We start from the raw sequence: 6,152 nt of genomic DNA, 5'->3' as shown, positions 1-6,152 counted from the left end.
AATGGGCTTAGACGCAGCCAATGCTGCATCTAAGACCATTTTTTTGGCATGTGATTTTAATTACGTGTCTGAATAAAGAGCTATTTTATAATTGCCGTATTATAGATTGTGGGCCTTAAAGTGAACCTTAACTGAGAGGAATATGGATGTTTCCTTTTAAACAATACCAGTTGCCTGGCTTTCCTGCTGATCTATTTGATTGCAGTGTTGGCTGAATGACACACCTGAAACAAGCATGCAGCTAATCCAGTCTGACTTCAGTCAGAGCACCTGACCTGCATGCTTGTTGAGGGGCTGTGGCTTAAAGTATTAGAGACACAGGATCAGCAGGCGATTCCTTGTCTTCTTGTTATCTATGGTCCTAACTGGATTGTTCTCTCAACAGATACTGTTTTATGTGAAAATTGAGATACCATATGTACATAATATTAATGGTATTAATATATGTAAGCATATATACTATACTACAGAGGAAACTCATAATTCATTCCAGAAACATGCTTGTAATGCAAAGCACTCTTATATCAAAGTGAATTTCCCCATAAGAATTAATGGAAACTCAGGTGATTCGTCCCACAAACCAAAAACAGTTAAAGTATAATAGTATAGAATAGAAATGTAAACAAGAAATTCACTACAATCATTGCCATCTGTTGATTTGCCCCAACCTTTTTTGTGTGTGGCTTTAACAAGGAACTTATCCAATGGCTGTTTCTTTTGCCTACTTTTGAGTATTTAACATGAATGTGACATTATACAGTCCCTACACTCAGATTAAGTACAATCACGCAGCACCAAAGGGAGAAGAACCATCGGCTTATTTGTGATGACGTAACAAATTTATACTTTTTTTTTTGCTTGTATATCAAGACATGCTTGTATAGCAAGTCAAAATTTCACAACATTTTTTGCTTGTATTGCAAAGCGCTCTTAAACCAAGTTACTCTCAATCCAAGGTTTTACTGCTCTTCTCTATTGGTTTGAAATTTTGTAGTTAACATTTTTCATATTGAAAATTAAAGAAATGAAAGAAATATAGGATGCTGCAGGCTGTCAGCAGTGAGGATCAGATACACTACATGTTACATGTCAGGTGTACCCAGATGAAGGACCAAGAGGGTCTATAACATGTATTCTATCCGTTCCACAGTACTAAGCATCTTCTGCAGTCAGTGGTGTCCAGTGGTGTTTCCTCAGGGCACTCTGGTTTCTTCCAATATCCCAAAAACATACAGATAAGTTAATTGGCTTCCCCCTAAATTGGCCTTAGACTGTGATACATACACTAAGCCATACATACATAGACATATGACTATGGGAGGAATTAGATTGTGAGCCCTTCTGAGAGACAGTTGGTGACAAGACAATATACTGTGTACAGTGCTGCGGAAGATGTCAGCGCTATATAAATACTAAATAATAATACCCAATCTAACCCCCAAAAGACAGAATGACTTAGGTTTTCGTAGTGACCTCAGACGCTCCAGATGTAAGAGAGATTATGGGGAGGGGACCTAAGGCCATGTGTACAGTGACTGTTGCGAAAGCAGGAATACAACACAATGGGCCCACCAGCTTCATCATGAAGGAGTGGAGGAGGATTCCAGTGTCAACCTATGAAGCTCTAGTGAACTCCATGCCTGAGAGAGTTAACGAAGTATTGAAAAATAATGGTCGGAACACAAAAAGTTGCCTGGACGTCCTGTTGAACTTATTGCATACGTAGTGTCTAAATCAAAGCCCTGGAACAAGCATATGGCTAATCCAGTAAAATCCAGTAAATCCAGAATCAGATGAGTCAGAGTATCTGATCTACTGCATGCTTGTTCAGGGTCTATGGCTAAAAGAATTAGAGACACATGATCAGGGGGACTGCCAGGTAACTGGGATGGTTTAAAAGGAAATAAATATGGCAGCCTCCATATCCCTCTCACCTTGGGTTCTCTTTAAAGCATCATCATAGGCCAAAAGTAAATCACATATAAACCGGGGGTGTCCACACTCAAGGGAAATTCAAACATGCTGTCTTATATCGCCAACCCAGGACAGATCAGCAATATCAAGCATGGAAACCGATTCTTTCTCCGACTTTTATGCTTACTTGTTTGGTTTTCAAGCTTACCTCTCCTCCCCCTGGGACAATGTGCGAAAGACCACTGAGTGTGTGCCTACTCCTGTGTCTGGAGTTCCCTAGGTTCTAATAGTGTACCTGCTCGTGGTACCTCTCAAAGCACTCCCCTATGCATAGGCCAGTCTGGTCAGGACATTTGGGCCAATAAAAACTGGTGTCATTCCTTCTTCTAGCACTGCTGCAGACACGACAACGTTTTCTTCGGATGCGTTGACCTGGGGCACACGGAATCTGATAGACGTAATGCCTTCCATGCAGTCTGCTAGTTGCATTGGGGGGGGGGGGGGCTGGCACCTCCTGGATACAGGATGTCCAGAATGATCTGTTCCTGAAATTGAAGGAAAGATCCAGTTCTCCCAGCCTTACTGTAGAGAACAAAGCTGTTGTAAACTGCCGATTGAATCAGATAATAAGACACTTTCTTATACAAGCGTCTTGTTTTCCGGGAAACTAAATAGGGCGCTAACCTCTGGTCATTGAAGTCCACCCCTCCCATGTTGACATTATATTCGTGGACGACAAGGGGCTTTTCAATGACCGCAGTTGCCCGTTGAATTTGGACTGTCGTGTCTGTGTGAATGGTGGACAGAAAGTAAACGTCCCTCTTGTCCCTCCATTTCACCGCGAGCAGGTCGTCAGTACGCAAGGCGTCCCTCTGCCCCCGTTCAAGTCTGGTGGTAACGAGCCGTTGGGGGAAGCCCTGGCGACTAGGCCGCGCAGTGCCACAGCATCGGATTCCTTCTAACTTTAAGTGCTGATAGAGGGCCACACTTGTGTAATAGTTGTCCACATAAAGATGGTACCCCTTCTGGAACAAGGGTGACACCAAGTCCCACACAACCTTTCCACTGCTCCCCAGGTAGTCAGGGCATCCGACCGGCTCCAATTTTGAGTCTTTTCCCTCATAGACCCTAAAACGACATGTATAGCCTGTGGCCCTTTCACAGAGCTTATACAGTTTCACCCCATACCGGGTGCGCTTGCTTGAGATGTAGTGTTTGATGCCAAGGCGCCCGGTAAAGCGTAAGAGGGACTCGTCTATGCAGATGTTCTGTTCAGGGATATAAGCATCTGCAAATGTTGATGACAGGTGGTCTATGAGGGGACGAATTTTGTGGAGCCGGTCATAAGCAGGATGGCCCTTTTCATGACAGGTTTCGTCGTCGTTGAAGTGCAGGAGGCGCAGGATGGACTCAAATCGTGTCCTGGACATGGCAGCAGGGTACAAGGGAACATGATGTACTGGGTTCGTAGACCAATACGACCGCAATACATTCTGTTTCATTAGTCCCAATAGAAGGATAAGGGCCAAAAAGATTTTAATGTCGGAAACTTGGACTGGTTTCCATCGGAAAGGCTGGGCATAGCTGCTCTCCGGGTGCTCGGTGATGAATTGTGTGCCTTTACGGTTGGTCTCAACCACAATTAAGTCCAAGAGAACTTGGGTGATGAACAGCTGCAAAAAGTGGGGTTGGGTGTGGTGGGAAGTGGGGTCTCAGAGGCAATCAAACAATCACGGGACAATCGAAGCCGATCACGGGACAATCAAATACAATTACAGCACAATCGAATACAATCACAGCACAAGCAAATCTGATGCACTCGGAAGGTGGTGGTTGGAGGTGGTGGTTGGAGGTGGTGGGGGGGAGGGTGGGGTTGGGTGTGGCGGGAAGTGGGGTCTCAGAGGCAATCAAACAATCATGGGACAATCGAAGCCGATCACGGGACAATCAAATACAATTACAGCACAATCGAATACAATTGCAGCACAAGCAAATCTGATGCACTCGGAAGGTGGTGGTTGGTGGTGGTGGGGGGGAGGGTGGCGTTGGGTGTGGCAGGAAGTGGGGTCTCAGAGGCAATCAAACAATCACGGGACAATCGAAGCCGATCACGGGACAATCAAATACAATTACAGCACAATCGAATCCAATCACCGCACAATCAAATCTGATGCACTCGGAAGGTGATGGGGGGTGGGGGTGGTGGGGGGGGGGGGTGGGGGTTGTTGGGAAGTGGGGTCTCAGAGGCAATCAAACAATCACGGGACAATCGAAGCAGATCAAGGGACAATCAAATACAATCGCAGCACAATCGAATACAATCGCAGCACAATCGAATACAATCACTGCACAGTCAAATACAATGCACTCGGACGGTGATTAGGGGGGGGGGGGGGGGGGGGGTCTGAGGGCGATTTGAGGGGGTGGGGGGTTGATCAGGAGCCCGCACGGGGCAGATTGAGTCCTGATCTGATGAGAGGCAGACACAGGGGGTTACTGATCGCAGATCAGTTAGTGATTGCTGGGGAGGACAGATGTTAACAATGCACAGGGGATGTAATCAGGAGGGGGGTATGAGGGCAATCGAGGGTCTGGGCAGGTGATCGGTTGCCCCCGTGGGGCAGTTAGGGTCTGCTCTGATGGGTGGGGGTGCTGAGGGGTGATGGACAGGTGATCAGAGGGGGATCGGGGGGTAAGGTAGCTGTATACAGATGTATACAGTATACAGGGGGGTAGTCTGGGATGGGGTCTGGGGGTGATCTAAAGGTAGGGGGGGGATCAGGGGTGACTAGGAGGCAGTTAGGGACCTAAACTAAGGGATAGCGTCAATAGTTAGTGGCAGGTGGGGGGGGTGGGTTTTTTTATAGGGGTGCAAGGGTGCTGGCAGGGGTCTGCTGGGGTGATCAGGGGGGGTCTGAAGGCTGGGGTGGGAGATCAGGGGGGCTGCGGGCAAAAAAAAGCAATGTTCAGTGTCTCTTTCAAAATGCTTCCTTCTCGCTGGTGGTCTCTGGAACAATGAGACCACGAGGCGAGGAGGAAGCACGTATAAGGCACTTTGTTTACCTAACAAAGTGCCTTATATGCTTTGATTGGCCGGATTTCTGGATTCCTCCGCTCGCCAGCGCTGCTAAGTGGCCGGCGAGCGGAGACTAAATGCCCAGCCATCGATCCCCGGCGGAGGATCGCGTCACAGAATGACGCAATCGCTCCGCCCATGCCCCTACAAGGACCGCCGCCATTTGTCTATACGGCGGTCCTTGCGGGGTCCACTTCCCGGCCGCCAATTGTCTATACGGCGGTTGGGAAGTGGTTAAGGAAAGCCTAATTGGTGGCGAAAAAAACAAGATATAGTTCATTTCATTGCGATAAGTAATAATAAAGTTATAGACGAATGATTGGAAGGAGCGCTGAAAGGTGAAAATTGCTCTGGTGCTCAAGGGGTAAAACCCCTCAGTGGTCAAGTGGTTAACACCGGCAACCTCTTCTGGGTCGCCGGAGCTGGGCAGCACCACGCCTACGCTGGAGCGGCTGCGTACACCCGACAGCACTCAAACCCAACTGGGAACTCTCTGCGCATGACGTCAAGATGACATCATGCGCAGTGCACTCTTGGCCGCAATTGCGTGCTGTATGATGCGGACAGGTGGGCCAGAGTAGGCGCGGTGCTGCCCATCTTCAGCGAGCCGGGGGAACTTAGCAGGCAAAGGAGGGGAACGGGGGGAGCGGTGGCCATCAGGAAAGCTCATTGTACATGCCTGTCCCCCTACATTTCTAATACGCGAGTCAGCTCCGGTATCCTTTATGGTGATTTGCTCTTGGAATTCACCCTGACTGCACAGAAAACAATACTTTACTCTGTGACTGGACACATACTTAAACTCCATGGTAACAGGTCATCGGGACAGATAGTGTCAAGCAGGGCCGCCATCAGAAATTTTGGGGCCCCTCACACATCATCAGGCCTGGGCCCCCCCACTGGTTGCTGTGCCCGCCCACAATCCACCCCACCCCCATGTCCGTGCGCGAAGTGCGCTGTGGCGAAAAATGTGCATGGCTCCAACACTGAAGAAAGAGGCATGCACAGCATGATGCGGCAAAAAGTGGGTGTGGCCATGGCATGTTATGGGTGGACTTGTAAGTCCATTCTTATCCTTTATCCATTCTCTTTTGTCCCCTCTTCCTGTGCATCTTTTGTCCCCCTCTGTCTTACCTCAGTTTGTGCCTTTTTGTGTCCCTCT

At 48.1% G+C, this 6,152-nt stretch overlaps 1 protein-coding gene across 1 annotated transcript in view; it reads right to left on the bottom strand.

The window, feature by feature from the left end:
* Positions 1–6,152, bottom strand: part of LOC137534764 (zinc finger protein 84-like) — a 253,689-nt gene that overhangs the window by 57,862 nt on the left and 189,675 nt on the right. The window lies entirely within an intron of this gene.

This window comes from Hyperolius riggenbachi, chromosome 10 (assembly GCF_040937935.1).
Source record: "Hyperolius riggenbachi isolate aHypRig1 chromosome 10, aHypRig1.pri, whole genome shotgun sequence".
NCBI classification, from domain to species: Eukaryota; Metazoa; Chordata; class Amphibia; order Anura; family Hyperoliidae; genus Hyperolius; species Hyperolius riggenbachi.
The sequence above is the reverse complement of the archived record's forward strand: the minus strand, read 5'-3'. Positions and strand labels throughout refer to the sequence as shown.